The following is a 21,409-nucleotide window of genomic DNA, read 5'->3' on the forward strand; positions in this document are numbered from 1 at the left end:
AATCCTGATTTTTTTCATGGGGGTCGCTTCCTCCTTCTTCCCCGTGTGTTAAACATTTTGGTAATGCGCACGGGGACGAAGGAAGGAGCGACCAGCACCGTCGGTCGAAATTTCTGCCTAGAGGAGTGTCCACAACATACACCACCATATCAATGTGAGGTAGTGCGCACCATACACATGAGATATTGAAGTTTTTCAAGGAAGCCTCAACAGACCGAAACTCAACCCGTGGTGAATAGTTCCTGCTATAATTATCATCAATTTTTAATCTTTGAATCATGAACACAGGAAATGTCTTATCACGATAGGATCCCTGAGTGTGATTACTATACCGAGGATTAGCGTATGTGTGACAGGCCTCACCTGCAAAATGGTAGCTTCTTCACCACCAAGCTGGACGAGACCTGTGAAGTTTTTACGGTACGCAAAAATGAGAAGTATTTTTTAATTAATCATGACTTGTGTTTCTTTTCTTCAACGTGTAATTTCCATTTTTTTACAATTCAACTAGTGCATCCCGTATCATGCAAGATGGTATATCTTGGAGAAGCTTGATTTCCAAAATAGTGACAATATGGAGATAAGGAAAGGTCACATGATGACTAAAGATGGTTACGCATTTTGTATTAAACTATACAATGCAGTTAATCACTTACATTTTGGTTGCTCAAATTGGGAAGCTCTAGGCAAGGCATATGGATTTAAGGAGGATATGCAAATAACCTTCGATATTCATCCTGAAGATAATATCGACATTTGGGTGGATGTGGATATGCTTCCACATTTCTCTATGTGAGTTTGTCAACCATACTTGCTAAGTAACTTATATTGTTTACTTAAAAATAGTTGATGTTTATCCCTACTAAACTTGTTTATTTCTAATTGACCGTTGATTTTAGTTCTCCAAAAAATACTCAGAACGATGTAGACAAGATGTACCACAGTAATGTCTCCAAGCTGAGAAAGATTGTCTTATCTCATTTGTAAATGATGTTGAGACTTTCAAGGCCGATTATAAAATCAGCTAAAATATAAGTGGATACTGCCAGTAGATGGTAACTTAATTGCAAAAAACGTGGTATGATTTTGTCAACTATGGCTGCATAGATTCTTCTTAAGTAAATACCATTGCTAACTATATATATGTTACTATTATGTTCTTTAACATAAACTCCCGAAGGAGGTTGTGCCTGACATGATGTTTACTGAAGGGCGTATGCATATCGTTAGCTTACGACCAACTCCGTTGGCGGCTTACCACAATGCATACTTGTTTTCTTTAAAAGATAAGAATTGAGGAAATTAATGAATGCGTCCAGACAACCTATTAGAGACAACATGCATGTGCGTAAGCCACAAGTTGGAGACAGGTTGATTTTCATTTTCCATTATAGAGGTGGAACAATTTACGTCCCATGTAGTACTCATCGTGTGCTAAGAACAATTAACTAGTGTTTGTTATGACTATGGATCCATCAATTTGAATCTAAAACGCATTTGTTTCACCCACTGATATAATAACTCATCATAATCACTTTGGATCCATCCATTTCAACCTAAACCATGTTTCTTTCACCCATTGATATAATAACTCATCATGACCATAATGATATAAGAATCTATTAATTGCTAATGTATTAAAAATTGTATAATTATATATAATACAACATAAAATAGGATAAATAAAATACGGACTAATAGTAGCGTCGGTCAGTAGAGCGCGCTACTGCTAACAGTTAGTTGTATCACCCCCCTCCCCCGCCGCTCGCTATCGCTAGGTCCAAAGACCATGCTACTATTAGGGTTTGCCTAGTAGCACAGTGATAAGCTTCAGGTACTAGCCAACGCAATCAAAGTATGCACTGATGAAGAGGCTAGCCAATTCATATATACACTTCAACACACCCTCTTACGTGTGAGGTGAAAAGTTAGCACATGAATAGACTCAAAGGTATCACTCCGTAGGACTATATCTGAACACATATGGGAGCACCGTCAATATTTGTACAGATTGACCGAAAGTTTCACGCTTTGAACTGATGAAAAGGGCTTGTAAATCCACATATACACTTTAGCAACCAGCTCTGTCAAGAAATTTATTATCTTTGCAAATTAATATTTGGCAACAAACATTTAACAAGTCCTTGATTTGGCGGATTTAAAAAAACACAAGAATACAGAAAATTGTTGGTTGCATTGTCATACTCGCGTGAATGCAAAGGGATTAAATCTCAGGCAAAGTTTGGATGATTACACAAGATCGATTCGATAGAAAATTTCTTATGAAAGGTGGTGTAAAAGAATCTTTAGTGAAATTTTGCATAATGTTTAATACAACAAATCAAAGGACCCTCATAGAAAAAGTTCATATGAATGCTACCCTCCAAAATGCCGTAGAATCCTTCAAATTAAAGATGGCATTTAATTAATTTGTAAAGATCTGGTTATACTACATTGGTCCCGTCGATTAATACTATTGATGTTATTATCTTTATCCAAAAGGATATGGAAGGTAACATCCTCAATGACGACGAGCTTTCAAAAGCTCGATGGTTGGCCAAATTATTCGAAGATGTTGACTCAATATAAGTTTTTTATGGTGCAAAAAAATCCTTAATGAAAACTGTCATAAGATTTAATAGTACAAATCAAAGAACCGTGACAAATTTTGTTTTGGATCCTATCATCCATACTCTGCCAAAATCATTCAAACAGATATGCCCTAGCTTAAAGTGAAGATATGTGTGTGTACTACATTTGCCTCGTCGGTTATTAGATGCTGTTATCTTCACCCAAGATGATATGAAGGTTAGGTGCCTCAAGGACGATGGGGTTCCAAGCGCTCAAAGGTCGTCCAGACTGTTCACCTTTTGATTCGTGCTTCGAATAAACGATCAAACAGAGCCCTAGATTTTTTGAAGAGTCAAACATTACAAACTTTGACCCCATTTGTAGAAAAAACTGTTTATATTTTTTTTTAAAAGAGAATTACCTCCGGCCTCTGCATCAATACGATGCATGCAGCCATTTTGTTAGAGAAAACAATCCAAAAAAACAAAAAGATGCCACAACCGGCTAACGTGTTATGTCTATAGTATGAATTATATAAAATATGGAACTACATCTTATACTGAATCTAATGATACATGTTTGTCTTTCTAGATGTAAACATTTTTCTCAACAAACTAGGTAAAAGTTTATAGGGTTTGACTCTTCAAAAATCTATATGCATTACATTATGAAATGAAGGAATTACTATTAAATACTGCATGATCACGTCCTTACGAGCACTGTATGCACCAGATCCATCAATCTCCACAAATATTAAACAGCATATGGAGTGTGATGCATCAAACACTTAAATACAGACGATGAATTTTGTTAACATCTCGTTCACTCAGTATATACATGCATACACCCGAGCAAACCGATACAACACACTGCATCACCACACACAACATACACCTAAGGCAAGATACAAAGGTGTCGGGCATCGTCAACCTAAGTCACCGCGTACCAAGCTAACAAAGATGAGCGAAAAATAACCGCTTGGAGAGGACGTAGATCTCCACGAAGACACCGAGAAGGGGGAAGATGGTCTATGAGGAAGCATGGATCCAAGACAGTGCCTCCTAAAAGGGGATGCCCATGGATGGCAAAGGTCTTCACCCGGAGTGACATGCAAGGGGTGAGAGCAACGTCCCCGCGCCTTCATGAAGGATATGACATCAGTCGCGGACCTAGAAAGTATTTTAACTGGGGGCAAAGTATTCGAGTGGGGGCATATTCGTTCAAAATTCAAAGAATTTTAGCATATTTTTTAAAAAGCACAAGCAAATATTACTAGAGATTCAAATTTTGAGTGGGGGCCTAGGCCCCCACTCACCTCAATGTAGGTCCGCCCCTGTACGACATCCACGGCCGCCGCCACCAATGGCAAGTACGAGAACTGGGAAAGTGATGAACTCCAGCGGTCACACCCTTCCGACATACCCCCGCTCCGTCAACCACCCGCAACCAAGCCCCCCTCGGAGCCAAGGCTGCTCGCCCACACCCGAGACATAGGTTCTGCCCCCGAAAGCCATGCCTCCCACAGCCAGGGCCGCCACCCAACATCTAGAGACCCCCAAGACCAACCAAAATGGTCAGCTTTGGACCAAAGGGGACGCCCCCGACCGACGAACCGGCAGGTGCGTCCCGCCTTGAGTATCGTCGGTGCTGCAACCGCCCACACCAGGCCGGGGAAAGAAGACGCGGGGGAGCAGACGCATCCAGACCAGCATTGATCATTATGAAGAGCGCATTTGTAGATCAAATTTGTCTGCTTCAATCGTATCAGCAAGCATTTGTATCCTCGAGCTCAGAAAACAGTAACTTTGGGTTCGACCTATTAGCATTTGTAGATCAAACAGTACCACTCAACCATGTTTTCTTAGCAAGTGCAATCTTTCGTAGCAAGCACAACCGTCCGTTACAGAGGCAGTTCTTGTAGAGTTTGCATTTTCATCACGTAACTTTTGCGCTGGCTCGTCCCGACAATGTCTAGCACAATCCTTCAAGATTTTGTATTACAAGTGAAAGGACCCACGTAGAAAGAATTCATATTAATTACATCGTCCAAGTCTTCTATTAAAATCTTTCAAATCAAAGACGAATCTTAAAGTGAAGGTCTGCCTCTACTACATTGGCCCCGTTGATTATTACTATGTAGAGTGTATTGATGTTGCTATCTTCGTCCAAGAGATACGAAAGGTATGTGCCTCATGGACAAAAAGGCTTCAAATCCTCGAAGGTCATGCTGAGTATGCGCCTCTTGATTCTTGCTTCAACTAAATAATTCCAGAGAGAAACATGATCCATCTATAACGACCAACCAACCAAGCACTACACACCATGCTAGTTTCCTTTACCTTCCCTCATTTCATGTCCAGCAGAGCATTGCCGGCTATATGTATGCTCGATGCTCGTAGGACAAACACACGTTTCTCTATGATTCCGCGACTAGTCACACCACGGTGTAAGTGACGTAAAAAAAAGAAAAGGTTTTGTGTACGCGAACTTCGAAAGGATTGCGAGGCACCGGGAATGAGTACGCATCAGCGTGAGAAGGAATCGGAGCTTGAACTCCCCTTGAAAGAATTAAGTATCTGCATGTTGGATTTAGAACGCTGATTAAATCATCCAGCACAGCGTTGGTGCAAGCTAGCTAAGCTAGCTAGCAAGCACGTGGATGGTTGATTGATCAACAGTAGCCACACACATGCACGTACAGCCGTGTACGTAGACGTGAAGATCGAACTCGGCGGAACGGCTCGGCTACTTTCGACAGAGGAGGAAAGTCCCGATGTATTGCAACAGGTCCGTATCGAGCCTGGTACTTTGTATTGCTTTTCGTTTTCCTTCTCGTAGCTGAGGGGTTGTTCTACGTACACTTCTTCTGTGAGACCGTTGTTGAGGAAAGGGGATTTAACATTCATATGATGAACCTTCCAATCCTCTTGTGCTGCCAAAGCTAGGAGCACTCTCACTGTCTCGAGTCGAGCAACTGGTGCAAACACCTCATCATAGTCAACTCCTTGATGTTGTATGTAGCTCTTTGCAATGAGTCTTGTCTTGTACTTCACAATGACACCCTCCGTGTCCTTCTTGAGCTTGTAAACCCACTTCAAACATATCGTCTTTTGGTTCGGAGGTCGGGTTATCAAAGTCCACGTGCCATTGCTCTCAATCGCCTTCATCTCCTCATCCATGGCGAGTGTCCAACTACGGCTTTTGCTCGCCTCTACGAAGTTCGCCGGCTCCTCAACTCCGAACAGACATAGTCCGGAGTACTCGAGCGTAACTGGCTTTGTGTACTTGCAGACTTTCTTGAGCGTCTTGTAGCGACGAGGACCTCAGGAGTCCGTTGTAGCTTGCAAAGGAGGTGACACAAATTGTGTCGATGTTGATGCACTTGAGGAAGATGGCTGAGTCCCGAGCGTGTCATCGACATCCGCATTGTCGGCGTAGTCGTCGTGACCATGATCATCATCTTGATTGTCCTCGTCACTATGCGCATCGTTGTTGATGTTGTCGTCGAGATCTCCATCCGTATCGTGCGCTTCGTTGTCGCTATCTCCTTGCGACCTATGCACGTCGTCGTCGGTGTCGGCACCATGATGATCACTACCATTGTGGCCACCTTGCTTGGGCGTCATACCAACCACCTGGACATCCTCCCCTGCATCATCATCAGTTGGAAATTCAACCGTGAATATGTTACTGTTTGGAGCATCGTCGGCTGCGGCGCTCCAATTCCACGCTTGGTTTTCTTCAAACTCGAAGTCGCGTGAAATCTGTAGACGATTGGTTTGTGGATCGTAGAAGCGGTATGCCTTGGTCCCGGAACTCCTGTCGTATCCGATGAACACCATCTTGGTGTTACGATCGGCAAGCTTTGAGGGGTGCGGCTCCGTCGTCTTCACATGTGCCACGCACCCGAACGTCCGTAGATGAGACACATTCGGCTTACGTCCGTAAATTGCTTCATACGGAGTCTTGTCGATCACCGCCTTCGTTGGAGCCCGGTTGAAAAGATAGACTGCCGTCGAGACAACCCAAAAAGTCTCCGGCAAGTTCTTGCTCTTGAGTAAACTCCTTGCCATGTCAACGACGGTTCGATTGCGCCTTTCAACGACCCCGTTATGTTGTGGTGTATAAGGTGCCGTGTGGAACCTTTTTATGCCAATCTTCTCGCAGTAGTCGTTGAACTCGTTCGACGTAAACTCTCCGCCGCGATCTGTCTGTAGAGCGCGAACCTTCAACTTGTGTTCCATCTCCGTTGCAGCCTTTAGCTTCTTGAACGCTTCAAACGGCTCAACTTTAGATCATAGGAGAACGACCCACATATATCTTGAATAGTCATCTACCACAAGGAAAAAGTACTTCTTTCCTCCGTGAGTTGCCGGGGTGAAAGGGCCACATAGATCACCATGGAGCAGCTCGAGTGCATCGCTTACACGATAGGTAGATGGAGCATGGAACGGCCTGTGATGCTGTTTTTCAACCAAGCACCCGTCACATACTCGATCAACATGGTCGATAACTGGCATCCTGGATACCATCTCCATCTTTGACATCTTCTACAAGGCGTAGAAGTTAACATGTCGAAATCTAGCATGACATAACCACGAATCATCATCACTCTTGGCGAGCCAACACTCCGGTTGAGATTGATCAAGGTTGAGGATATAGAGCCTGTTCCGTGTGCGAGTAACACGAGCTAGAACGTTTCGGAGATGTCGAAGATCGTCATCACTCCGTTCTCGATACCCACCTTGCATCCATTCTCGTCAAGCTTCCCAATAGAGACCTTGCATCCATTCTCGTCAAGCTTCCCAATAGAGATGATGTTGTTGCGAATCCGTGGGATGTAGTACATTCCGGTGAGTATGAGATGTTCGCCTGTGAGATCCTCGGAGAGGACAGATCCTTGCCCATAAATCTCCACATCTGAACCATCACCAAACTTGACCGAGCCTTCAACATCATATTCCAGCTCGAGAAATTTCTCCTTGCATCCCGTCATGTGTTTACTGGCACCCGTGTTGAGATACCACGACACGTTGTGATCCCCGGATAACTTAGGTGTCACATTCTTCTCATGAAGTAGCATCTTCCGGCTTGGTTTTACAATCACTGTTTCAACGAGATCACAAACTTCGGCCATCAGAAGACCTGGACCTTCATCTTCCTGCTTTGCCAAATTTGCCTTGATCTCCCGCTTGTCAGGCTCCGGACAATCCTTTGCAAAGTGACCCATCTCGTTGCAGTTATAGCACTTGACCTTGGACATATCCAAGTTTGGTTGCTTCCGCCCTTTAGATCGGTCATCCTTACCACGACCTTGTGGCTTGGCGTTGCGTTGCTTGAGCATTCGTTGCCATCACGCCTTCCTTTGCTACTTGAGGACTCCCAATCTGCACGCGAGTACATGAGTTGGTCACTACCTCCTCCGTTGCCTTTTCGACAACCACGAGCATTCTCTTCTCACGTCCGCACGCATCCGATCACCTCCGTTATGGTCATGTCGTCAATGTCGTAAAGCTTCTCGAGCGTGTCGATGATGTATTGCCTTTCCGACAACCACGAGCATTCTCTTCCCACGTCCGCAAGCATCCGATCGCCTCCGTTATGGTCATGTCGTCGATGTCGTAAAGCTGCTCGAGCGTGTCGATGATGTACGTGAATTTGTCAGTCACCGAACTGAAAAATTTCTCCACAATCTCGTTCTCCTCGAGCTTTGCACCAAGCGCGCGGATCTCTCCCACCAAAGTAGTAAGACGCATGGCGTAGTCGTTCACCGATTCAGTTTCCTCCATCTGCAACTTGTGAAATTGACGCTTCAGCACTTGTGCCCGAGCCTTGATGCCGCGATCTTCTCCGATTCTCATCTCCTTGAGTGCGTTCCACGCCTCTCTTGCCGTCTCGAACTCCGCCAATGTCATTAGCACGGAATCCGGCACGGACTGGGCTAAGGCGGCCATGGCACCTTCGTCGCGCTCCTCGTTGACGTCGTCGTCCGTGATGGCCTCCTACACTCGAAGGGATCGGAGAATAATCTTCAACTTCACCGCCCACACGCCGTAGTTGACGTCGGTGAGCATCGGGTACTGGATGGGGATGTTGCGATGCACCTGGATGTTGACGCCGCCCGTTCCCCCACCACTGGTTGCTGACTTGCCTCCCTTCTTCACCTTGTCGTCATTCTTATTCGTCTTGACACCGCCGTTGCCGTACTTGATCGATTCAGCATCGATATCCGCCATCGTAAATCGTAGATCGTCGAGGATACCAATTGTTGAATTTAGAACGCTGATTAAATCCTCCAGCACAGCTTTCGTGCAAGCTAGCTAAATTAGCAAGCAAGCACGTGGATGGTTGATTGATCAACAGTAGCCACACACATGCACGTACAACCGTGTATGTAGACGTTAAGATCGAACTCGGCGGAACGGCTCGGCTACTCTCGACGGAGGAAGAAAGTCCCGATGTATTGCAACAGGTTCGTATCGAGCTTGGTACTTTGTATTGCTTTTCGTTTTTCTTCTCGTAGTTGAGGGGTTGTTCTACGTACATTTCTTCTGTGAGATTGCCGTTGAGGAAAGCGGATTTAACATTCATATGATAAACCTTTCAATCCTCTTGTGCTGCCAAAGCTAGGAGCACTCTCACTGTCTCGAATCGAGCAACCGGTGCAAACACCTCATCATAGTCAACTCCTTGACGTTGTACGTAGCCCTTTGCAACGAGTGTTTCCTTGTACTTCACAATGGCACCCTCCGTGTCCTTCTTGAACTTGTAAACCCACTTCAAACCTATCACCTTTTGGTTTGAAGGTCGGGTTACCAAAGTCCATGTACATTGCTCTCAATCTCCTTCATCTACTCATCCATGACGTGTGTTCTTGGCGGCGCCTCCTCGCCGGCGCCGCTTCTTCTTCTACCTCACGCAACTCTTACTCCTCATGAACAAAGACACAGAGTTGCGGCCATGTAGTCACGTAGGAATGAGACTGCGTGTGTGCGGGCAAGTTTAATAGTGAGATAGTTATTTAGATACCATGTACACGGTCAATTTATGGTGGCGCCGTGTTACATGTGCCTTTGGGTTGATCTGTCCGCATGAATGTGGTAACGGCACGAACTATTGCTGCGTGGAGTCCCAACGGCCAAGTCAGAGAGGAAATTGTCGTAGAGATATAAGCGGGTGCAGTTAGTTGCGGCATGCGCCAAGTGATCCGATCTCCAGGGACTTGGAAGTGACTCAAGTTGTGCGTGCTAGTGCGGGTAGTGGAGCGGTATTAGTGGACCAGGCTGTTAGGCTTGATCGTGTGTGTGTGAGCTGTGTTATAAAGCTCTGTAATCACTAGTCGTCAACCCGTGCATACGCACGGGCTAGCCTATTTTAGATAGATGTATATAAGTTCAATTTCTATTAATAGTTCCGTACTCAATATTTTTTCGGGGTACCTACAATATTTGTTAGAAATTTAAATAAAGGAAATTTATCATAAAATTTTAAATGGTTGCTTCAACATGCGTGAATGCATATTACTTGCCATGTGATAGAAAGCATATATTTCGAATAAAGTATAGATCAGATTAAATATATGATTGGTTTTTATGTTAGAGTAATATTGAATTGTCTCGTCATACTGTTTTTGAGGCCTTTGCAGATACGTACTCACACTATTAAAAAAATGAAAACATAGTACGACAACTCATTGGCATATTCATTCTCCTTTGTATATTTACTAATTGAGCCTGAGAAAACGTAGTACAGGACAACATGACAATATTCAGTTTTGTATGAGTCTACGGGAGGCCAAACTTATTCATTGAAAAAACAATTAGGTAACATATGCTACACTAAAAAAGGAAAGTCCCATCACTGAAAATGTACTATATTTTCTACCTCTTAAGTGTGTGATTCAAAATATTGTGTGCATGCCAAAACCAAGTAAAACTCAATGATGCTATAGCATGATATTGTGCGGAAACCCCAAATGTCCCGTCAGTACTCGCCTAAATGGACGATAAAAGCACATTATAAAGTTTCATAAAAAGAATGTACACAAACATGTGTTTTTCCATCACTTCAAAACATTCTTACAGATTTCGTACAAATCTTCAAAACCCCAAATGAGTGGCTCCTTTGTAGTTTTTATTTAGATGCAACCCCTTTTTCTGTAATTTGAAAAAGGAAATATTTTGTCGTCAAGTGTTATTATAGAAAATTTCATGTACGAAAAAAATCAACATTTGTTGTATTTTTAAAGAGATGTTTTTTTGAGTTTGTTGACCATGTGAAGTCTTGGAGCAAAAGGTTTGCACTCAACATGGAGATACAAATTTTTATAAAAATATTGAGGAAAAATAAGTAAAGATGCACATTGAAAAGTTTGATTATTACCAAAAATGTGACTTCAGAGTGTTTCTGTTGCGATGAATAGTACCATACTTTCTGTTAGAGGTTTCACTTAATATATTCCCCGGCCTCTATGGCATAAATCGTTACCTTTGGCGTTATATACATGCCTATAGATTCGGTTCTTTTTTGTGTCCCTGCCATAGTTCGTCATACGATTGCATGTCAGCAAGAAGTCACTGTATTATCTATTTCTTATTCATGTAAATCCAAAAGGCATACTATTGTGAAGTAAATTCTACAGGTAGACTTTAATAATGTACATAGCTACAAAGTAAGTGGTAGTGTGATAAAACTATTAATATAAATTTCATCACAGTACCGTCGGAATTCCACTAATAACTGAGCACACATTAACATGATCCGAGCTTACAGAAATCTGACCAACAGTTCCTCTTCAGTCCCATATCTTCCCTCAATGAATGTTGTAATAGATATAAAAAATTAAGAGGTATTATCATGTAGTTATCTGTATTAAACATCCTTCATGGTGGAATGGAGACTTGTTCTGCCAAATCGAACAGGTTACAGCTTTGTCTTACGATAAAAGTACTTGTAGGAAATTTTGCCAGTGTCATGTGATGCACACCAGTTCAGTCACACAAAGCAAGTCTGCAACAAATATCATATAAGGAAAAAATAAAATATTACTGAGACAAACATAAGTTTTTTTCGGAACGGCATCTAAAGATGAACTGTGGACCTAATTGTGACGTGAGTAACCAAAATCATAGGATGCATGAAAAGCTTTTTATTGCCCACAACCATATTTATTTTTGAACCTATAACAAAAATACAACTTTCAGAGAAGGCAATATATATATTGGATCGATCAGCTAAGAGAAACTTTACAGGGAACATGGTCGGTAAGGAAAAACAGCAGATTATCCCCTCACATATTTTTCTACTGACTGTGTCGTTAGTTTTTGCATGGAGGAGAATGAGGATCTGATCAATGCGCTCATGTACGGACCAACCTGAAATTCTACATGTACGTGTACATTAGAGTGTGTCATCTATTCCATATTAAATCATCAAACCAGCACGCCAAGGTGAAGAGATTACCTGAGATCAAAGAGAACTGCTGCCGGATCAGAGTATATGGCAAACGAAAAACATTGTAGCTGATCCCTGCGTGAGGATGCCATGGACGCACACATCGATATGAAGCTGATAGGCTTTGTTTATGAGGATGGCATGGAAGCGATGATGATAGGCTACGTATAGACATACACATCTAATCTAGCTGTGTCTATTGTTTCTAGACAAAATTCAACAACACAGTAGCGTAGTCCATTATCTCTAATCCTCCATGCTCTCCACATGACCATGAGTGCAACTGCATGCATGGCCACTCTCCTTACCCTCTTCTTCCTCGCAAGAATCAAATTTGACCTACAAAGGAAGTAAAGAACAAAAACTTTTGAAGACTGAATCCTCACCTGTAGGGAAAAGTTCTGCTAGGACCTGATCTGAATGTAATATCCATAGATTGTACATCAGAAGATTGATGATTGAATCTCTCATGAACACCACACATCAAAGGACATGCTAGAAAAGGAACAAAGAAAATAAAACTGAATCCCCGGTCACACCAGATCCATGCCCAAACCCGCTTGCTCCAGTTTGAGAGAGACGTGGGTTTGGTTTCGATGGGGCTCAGAGAAGACGGAGAATCAACCCTGCAATGCTTGCTGCACTTTGAGACAGAGAGATTTATTTTCCATGAAGAGACAGAGGGAGAGAGAGAGTAGAGAATCAGTAACGCAATGCGTGTTACAGATTGGTAGGAAAATTGATTTGTTTCCATACCAGAGAGATAGAGAGAGAGCGGAAATAGAGAACCCATGTCTCAAGATTGCTTCTTCTTGTTGTTTTTCTACGTGGAGGAGGAAGCTTGATTGAGATGGTTTAGTCGTATCTCTTTTGACTTCTATTTTTAAAACCCCTTTCGTTTCAATCCCTACAACCGGTTGAATGGTTTTTGGAGATGGTCGTACTTTTTTGTCTTGCCGATTTGAGAAAAAAAAATTGACTGAATAGAGAAAAATTACAACCAAGGGTTTTATGGGCTAATCTACACCGTAATAACTCGATCCCACCAGATGAACGGTTCTAATTTTCTAATTAACGTGGGAATTTCTTGAGAGTGCCTAATTAGTATAAGTATAGATTTTGTGTATTTTGACCAAGAGAGAACAAGAGAAAAGCACAAATGTGTGTGCATCAGACTCTGTGTGTTCTTCTCCCGTTGGTGTTGTGTGTTGTGTGAGCCTTCTTCAACCTTCAGCTTGCGTGTGTGTTTCTTCTTTGGGTTGTGCCAACATGCATCACTGCAAAGCACGCAGAAGAATTTCTGCAACCTACCAGTCTCCAGTAACAGCTCAAGAACCTGAACACATGCCATGTGATCGACTAGTATTCACACTAAAAAAAACTTGATGAATTTGCATAGAAAGGTCCAAACGCCAGAATGGGTCATAGTTTTACATGGGGGTTTACATCGATAGCAGAGATGGTGTTATAAAAAGCACCGACTATGCTGCCCTGGGATGGAAGGCAGAAAATTACACGTGGTCCTCCAAGTCTCTGATGCATAACGATTTGGTACAACAACTCAAAAAAGCTCGAATACGACCCCTATATATTAGAATACGTTACAATTACGGACCTTTCTACGCCCCCCTCAATGGTAGAGTGCTCTGGTGCCGTTACCCCCCTTGCGTTTAAAAAAAAGCACACTCCGGTCTGGCACGACACGCTAGGGTCGCCGTCTCGGGCCCACTTGTCAGTCACACACTAGGCTTTCGCTCTGACCGGGTCAAAACGACACGCCAACTCACTCTGTCCTCACTCGCACACTCTATCCCTCGCTCGCACTCTCCCCCCAATCTTGCACTCCTCTACTACAGGACTGTCACCATTGTACTCGTTGTCGGTGACCTTTTCGTCGTGGAGGGATGTCAAAGAGAATAGTGACAGCGACATCAGGATGGGCAACGGCTTGATGGAAACCGGTTACCTTGTAAGATTTCCCCTCTCCTCTGTTTAGTTAGGGTTAGGGTTAGGATTCTTGGATTTGGGAATTTATTTCGTTTTCAGCTTTTCTGCACCGATTCAAAAAATATTTTGATTGATCTACCAGGTTATGCATGTAGAAGCCCCGATACACCATTCCCGAGCCCCTATACTACGGATCAGTAGTGTATGATGTGCCCAAATGCATGTTGCACAAATTTAGGCCCGAAAAATGTGTTGCTTCTGAAGGAATACATACTCGAAGAAGCTTCCTTGGATGCCCGGTGAAGGTGAGCTAGTAGTACACTTGGAAGGTGAGTTAGCAGAACACTTAGTACAAAAATGGTGGACCATTATCCAACAAAAGGACTATTGAAAAGTATCAGAGGTATATGGACAACCACTTTTGTTGGGGAACAAAAAAATTAGACCATTTTCAAGTCATAAAAAGACATCCTCCCAAATCATCTCTTAATTACTGCCATTTCACTATACCACATTCATCATTCAGAACTAGATCTCAATCTTCTATTCCTTCCCGTAAGTGGTCAGAAGGATTCGTTAATTACCAAACCATAACGGCTAGAGTTGGACAAAAAAGAAAAAAAATAGTAGCCAGCTCTGTCAAGAAATTTTATTACTTTACAAATTAATATTTGCCAACGATCATTTAATGAAGCCTTTATTCGCCAGATTAAAAAAACATAAGAATAGTAAAAACTGCAGGTTCCATTGTCATACTCACACGAATCCATTGGGATTAAATTTGTGCCAAATTTGTTTGATTACACGAGGTTGAATCAATAGAATTTTTTATGAAATATGGTGCAAGATAATCTTTAGTGAAAATTTGCAAAAAATTAATACAACAAATCTATGGACCTATATAGAAAAGGTGCATCTGTATGGTAGCCACCAATTTACCGTAGAAACCTTCAAATCGAAGAGGACCTTTAATTAATTAGTAAAGTCTGCTAGTAGTATGGTGGCCTTGTCGATTATTACTCTTGATGTTGCTAAGTTTATCCAAAAGGATACGGAAGGTAGGCACCTCACTGACAACGAGCTTTCAAATGCTCGAAGGTTGTCCAAATGTTTGAAGAGGTTGAATCAAATTTTTATTATGAATATGGTGTAGAAAACCCTTAATGAAAATTTCCGTAATATTTAATTGTACAAATCAAACGACCAGGATAGAAAAAATCTGGATTCTAATGTCCAAATATTCTACCGAAATTCTCCAAACAAATATGCCTTGGTTTAAATTGAAGATATGGCATGTTTGCGGGAAAAGTAAATATATGTTTGTACTACGATGCCTTGTCGATTATTATTATTGGTGTTTTTATCTTCATCCAAAATGATTTAACAATTTTCTTGGTTATGAGACACCACCGGTCCCCTCTCTCTACGTCGGCCGCTCTGGCGGCGGGAGGGAGGGGGAACCTCGGGTCTGTTCGCTAGGTGGGTGTGTGGTAGGATTAGGGTTGAGGAAGACGTTGTCGAGGCCGTTGCGGTGGTGTCGCGTCGGAATAAGTTTCTCCGGGCTCCGTTCGCGGTCAGGCGAGGCTTTTGCCTTCGTCTAGGAGCCAACGGGGTTGGGGATCCCCGGATCTCGTCGTGGTCGCGGGCTATGGTGGTTGGAGGTCCATTGACACTGGCCGTTTGGGTCCTCAGATGGGCGATGAATGCAGGGAGACGAAGATCCTTCTTCTTCCTTGTTAGTATGATTGTTGTTGTTCTTCTTCTCATTCCTCTGCGTTAATGCTGGTGGGAGATCCTGCTTTGTCCGGACGGATGGCCCGACCGCGGTGCTGGACCGGTCGGATGAGTGGAGTTCTCTTCCTTCCGGACGGGACACTTTTCACGGTACTCAGACCCAAAGATGACGACGGCTGTTGCAGGTGTGTTGGATTGATGTCCATGCCCTCTCAGCACTGGTGTCAAGAAAGGAGGAAGCAACGTGGCGGCAATTGTACCGTGGTCAAAGATGACGACCTACTTGTGACTGGTTGCAGATCCTTCTGCTGCAGGGGTCTTCTCTCAAGATTCAGGGATGATGACACACGGCTCCGAAGATCTTCTTGTTATGGTTGTCTTAGGTACTCTAGGTGTTCATGGTCCTCTGTGTTTGCGTTTCAGTGTGCTTGTAAGGATCAACTTCTTTGTACTGACTCATGATATGAATGAAAAAACTCTCAAAAAAAAGTCAAAACTCAATAGTAGGCACTTTCTCAACAAATAAGCAGTCTAGTCTAGTCAAAACTAAAAAGTAGGCACCTACAGCTTAGAGCTATTCCCTTGTTCAAACCTGAGTACTAAAGGAGTGAAATAGGCTGTCACGTCTCATTTATACTGCAAATCGTCTGGTGCTTAATAGATTGCAGCACCCATCTTAGTGGGAATGAACGGCTTGATAAGGGGGTGTTGGGACTCCAGGGAGCAATCACACATTTGCCTATTGTTAAGGAAGAAAATATGGTAGATGGACTTCAACTCGTAAAAAAGTGCTTCACAAATCATTCCCATCTATTATTTTTTCGCGTGTCCTAATTAGTGGCAATGCATTATACCAGGTGCATCATCCAGAACGAGATCCTACTATATGCTTGTCTTAAGTGGTCAAAAAAGTTGGTTAATTATGAGAAACCATAGCCATTTAGAGCAAGAGCAAATCCATGGCCTTACACGAAAGGTAGGTGCCTCAAGGAAGACGAGCTTTCAAACGTGCTCGACGGTTGCTCAGAATAAACGATTTCCCAGAGCCACATGGTTGATTTATAGCGACCAAGCAAGCAAGGACATGGTGCCACATGCCACCCCTCCTTAGCTTCACGAACTTTAAGGACGATAGAACACCCCTCCTTACCTTCACTCAATCAAAACACCGCGGACTATATGTATACTCAGAGGCTAGCCAAATGTTTCTCAATGGTTCCGTCACTAATCTCACTGCAAATGCTTTCTACTTACGCCAAAAAAAATAAAGGGTGTATGTATGTGTGTGTAGGATTGTGAGGTACCGGGAAGTAGTACACACTAAAATGACAAGGCGTCGACCGAACGGCTCCATCTCACCGAATTCAGTATTTTCTTAGCACGAGAAGAACACAACATCCTACGACCTATTGCTTTCTTCTAGCTAGTACCGATGATCGACGAAGGCTAATTGAATTATTTGTTCTCTGTCAAAGAAGCCGGAAGCTAAGAGGCTTCATGAGGATGGGAGCAAGAACCGCATGACGAGGCCATGTAATCCAACGCTTCTCTACTGAATGAACTGGTGCTTCTTACTTGTTCACCTGGACAATGTATTCATCTATTCTATTAATTATTCGTAAAAACCTTACAAAATAGTACATCAGTACAACGACGGAGCCACGGTTTAAACATAAGGAGGGCGAAAAGACAAAATGATCACACAAGACCTAAAAAACACAATATATCGTGTGCCAGTATAGCATTTGTTTAATATATTTCCTGATAGACAAATCCTCATTTGATATGAATTTGGAGTTTTGTAACCACATGTGCATCGTATGACAACATATGTTTGTTTATAAGAATGAAAGTGCAATCATATTAGTATATAAACCAAGGAATTTATTGTTGGTTAGTTCTGTTAATCCTTGAGGCATAATTAGAGAAAAAAAGACACATCTAGTTAGTATTATTCAATTGCTTTAGATACTAGCTATAGATTGTATATAATTGTGTAACTTCAGATTTTCAGTATTTAATAAGTCCAAATACTAAAAATTACAGTTGCACTATTTGACTCGAACGAGCGCACCCTCGCGGAAGTGTGCAGGAAGGGTTGACTGCATGCATATGATGATGTCATTTAACTTTATTCTGTTTTGTTTTTTTAAAATACTATTACCTTTGAACCGAGCGTCGGAACGACAATACGTTTTCACGGATGTGTTTCTTATGATGAGCTCTTCAAAATTAGATCCTGTATAGATTGGTTTCTTTAAACTTTTTTTTAGCAACATTTGGGTGATATTTAGGCAATTATAGTGCTAAAGAAAAGCAACTTTTTTATTATCGTGCGTTCTACGATCGCCTATGAACAAAAAATCCTTCAAAATTATCTATCATGACTAGAAGGTTAACTAATTACTTCACCCTTTAGCAACCACATGGAAAATCTGATCAGCTATTTTCAAACTTAAATGGTTAAATTATGCGTCGGATGTGCATGCTCGGCTCCGCAGGCGTTGAATGTCCATTAATTTCTGTATGAAAAAAATTCAAAAAGATATAACTATCAAACCGTTGTCGGAATTATGATATGTTTCCACTGTTGGGTTTCTCGTGACGAACTCTTCAAAACAAGATCACATGTTAATATGTTTTGAAGATTTTTCTAAAAGCAACTTTGATGCTAGATGAGGCAACTTTAGTGCTAAAGAGAAGCAACTTTCATTCTAGATGAGTTGCATCGTGTGTATACACATGAGTTGCTTGTTGAATGCACTGGAGTTGCGGAAAACACACATTAAAAGTTGCCAATATTTTTGTGATACTCGAGTGCAATTATGGCAACTATTCACCAATAGCAGACAACTTGGTATTAATGGCAAGCAAATAAACATCAACCATAGGCAATCGACCATTAATAATAGGCAACTGAGCATCAAAATTGAGCAATTTTATAATATTTGTAGGCAGCTGAGCATCAAAATTGAGCAATTTTACAGTAGTTATAGGCAACTGAGTATCAATCATAGGCAACTAATCATCATTATTTAATTATGTAAAACTTTTAAAGGTGAATCTAGTCAACTGTTAGTCGTGGTAAGCAACTTAGAAGAACCCTTCCTTATAGATATTCATACTAAGGGAGAAAAGGAGTTGCTTGCCTATAGCACTAAAGTTGCCTCATCGAGCACACAAAGTTGCTCCAAAAAAATTCGTCGAAACCTCTCCATATAGAATATACTTTTAAGAGCTCGTCGTAAGAAACACAGCCGTAAAAACGGATCGCCATTCTGACGCTCAGTTTAAAAGTTATGACTTTTTGAATTTTTTTAAACGCCAATAAATGTGTGTGGTCTTCTTTTTCAGTTGTCCTTGCAGGGCACGTGAGGCTTCAGGTGTGATCGCGACCGCTAGCGAGCACCGCTGCGCTTGGTAGCCACGTCCTTTAGTAAGATAATAATGCAACAGAAGTTCCTACCTACTTGATTGACGCTTTGACGGCCGTAGAATCAGGGGCACTGCATCGAGGCAGATAGAGCGAGCCGGCAATCTGCTAGGATCAACATGGTGTGGATGGACACTACTAGGAAAAAGCCGAACAGTAGCACGGTTCTAAGGGCTATCAGTAGCGCAGGGCACTACGTTACTAATACGGCGCTACAGCTAACATTTAGCAGTAGCGCGCTTCGTCCCACGCTACTTCTATAGCTACTTAGCAGTAGTGCTGTCCATACTAGCGCTACTTCTAAGTGGCTTAGCAGTAGCGTACATCGTTAAAGAGGGCTACTACTATATTTTCTTATTTTCTTTTTGCAACGTATTTGAGTTGTTTTTTTACAGATTTTATATAGTATTCTATGATGAGCATATTGCCAAGTTATGATATGATTATTATACACATAATAGACTCATCATATCATCCAACACAAATCATGTCGTCGCATCATAATCATGATATAACTATACAAGTTATATTGGCTATGCATCAACGGAGGCACAACATCATTCGGCAGTTTCTGTTGAAAAACATAATAATAGCCTAGTTAGCAATATAAGGTGATGTCTGCCCTCTCATCGAGCTTGATGGTGAAGAACCTGCCCTCTCGCACGTGAGGCCCGTCGCACAAATTAACTGTAATCTTTGTCGTAGTGTTCACACTCAGGGATCCTATCTTCGTCATACATATTGTGTGTTCAAAATTCAGCATGACCATTATTAAAATAAGACATATTGATCGACTGAAATTTGCCAAAACGGAAATCAATCAACATTCCGGCAAAACTTAGGCACTAGAAAGTTCCCTGCAATAACATACACATGTTCAAATAGATCTAATTCAATATCGGTTGACTTTTGGTTAGTCGAGGCTTTTCTTAAATAACTCTCATATCTCATGGTGTGTTGGTGCGCGCCCCGCAAGGTAGCACCTCCTAGTGCTAGCCCGGCGGAGCCCAGTCCCGGACATGGGACCTATCAAGAAGGCTCTCGCGGACAACTCGACGACGAGGATGCGGGCCGGACATCGTCGACATCGAGACTTCGACATCGAGAAAAAAAATTCTTATCGTTTAATGTTTTACTTCCTAGTTATCATTTGTAGAGTAATCATCTCATTTGAATTTAGCTAGGGCCCACTAACCTATTTTTCTCAACATGCAAGTATGACACCTCATCAAGCAAATATATAATAATAAAACACAATATATGTATTGCAAATATTCCCGCAACAATGTTCGAGGCCGGGGGCGAGGTCGCCGGGGAGGACCTATGGCGGCGGCGATGCAGAGTGGAGAGGGAGAGAATGAGGAGGGGGAGAGGTAGGGAGTGAGGGGCGGGGCGAGGGCGCGGAGTGGAGAGGAAGAGAGTGAGAAGGGGGAGAGGGAGGGAGTGAGGGTTGGGGCGGCGGCGTAGAGTGGAGAGGGAGGGAGTGAGGGGCGGCGGCGGCGGCGTAGAGTGTGGAGAGGGAGAGTGTGAGAGAGAGGGTGGTGCGGGGGCAAAGACGATATAAGTGCACGCCCCATTTAGCAGTAGCGCGGGTCGAACATACCCGCTACTCCTATTCTGTTAGCAGTAGCGCTGTTATGTGGGGCGCGCTACTACTAAATCTAGCCACGTAGCAGTAGCTCCTTTACTGACGCGAGCTACTGATATGTAGCAGTAGCGCCGTCGTTTATCCAGCGCTACTGCTAAGGTTCTATGTATACGGTTTTCCTTAGTAGTGGAAGATTGGAGAAGGTTATTAGCACGTGGAGATCTCTACTTCTCTAACACCAGCTGCACCGCTCCCATTGTCTTTGTCAAATACACATGGATTTTTCGGATGGCGAGTGGCGGAGTGACCGAGATCGGCGGTAGGCAGCGGACGCCGTACGCGGAGTTTGATCTTTGTTTAGGGCTGGAGATGAGTTTGATACATGATTGGAAGGAATGTCTACTATGACATAATTAAAATGGACAATTGAGTTATTAATGTTGATGGGCTCCTAGCCATACGCACGTAGCTACAGGCTAGCCAATATAGATTAGGGTGTTTCCTAAGCGCCTGTTTGCGAACGGACGCCTTCACTAGTTGGGTTCGGCCCAACTTGCCTTTTTTCTCTGTGGAACCAAAAACTTCAACGCGTCTAGTGGTATTCGAACCAAGGACGTCCTTTCGCACAACGCGCTAGCCAAACGACCTACATCACCTCCTCTTCATTTGAACACTCTTTTCTT

Source organism: Hordeum vulgare, chromosome 3H, assembly GCF_904849725.1.
Source record: "Hordeum vulgare subsp. vulgare chromosome 3H, MorexV3_pseudomolecules_assembly, whole genome shotgun sequence".
Lineage (NCBI taxonomy): Eukaryota > Viridiplantae > Streptophyta > Magnoliopsida > Poales > Poaceae > Hordeum > Hordeum vulgare.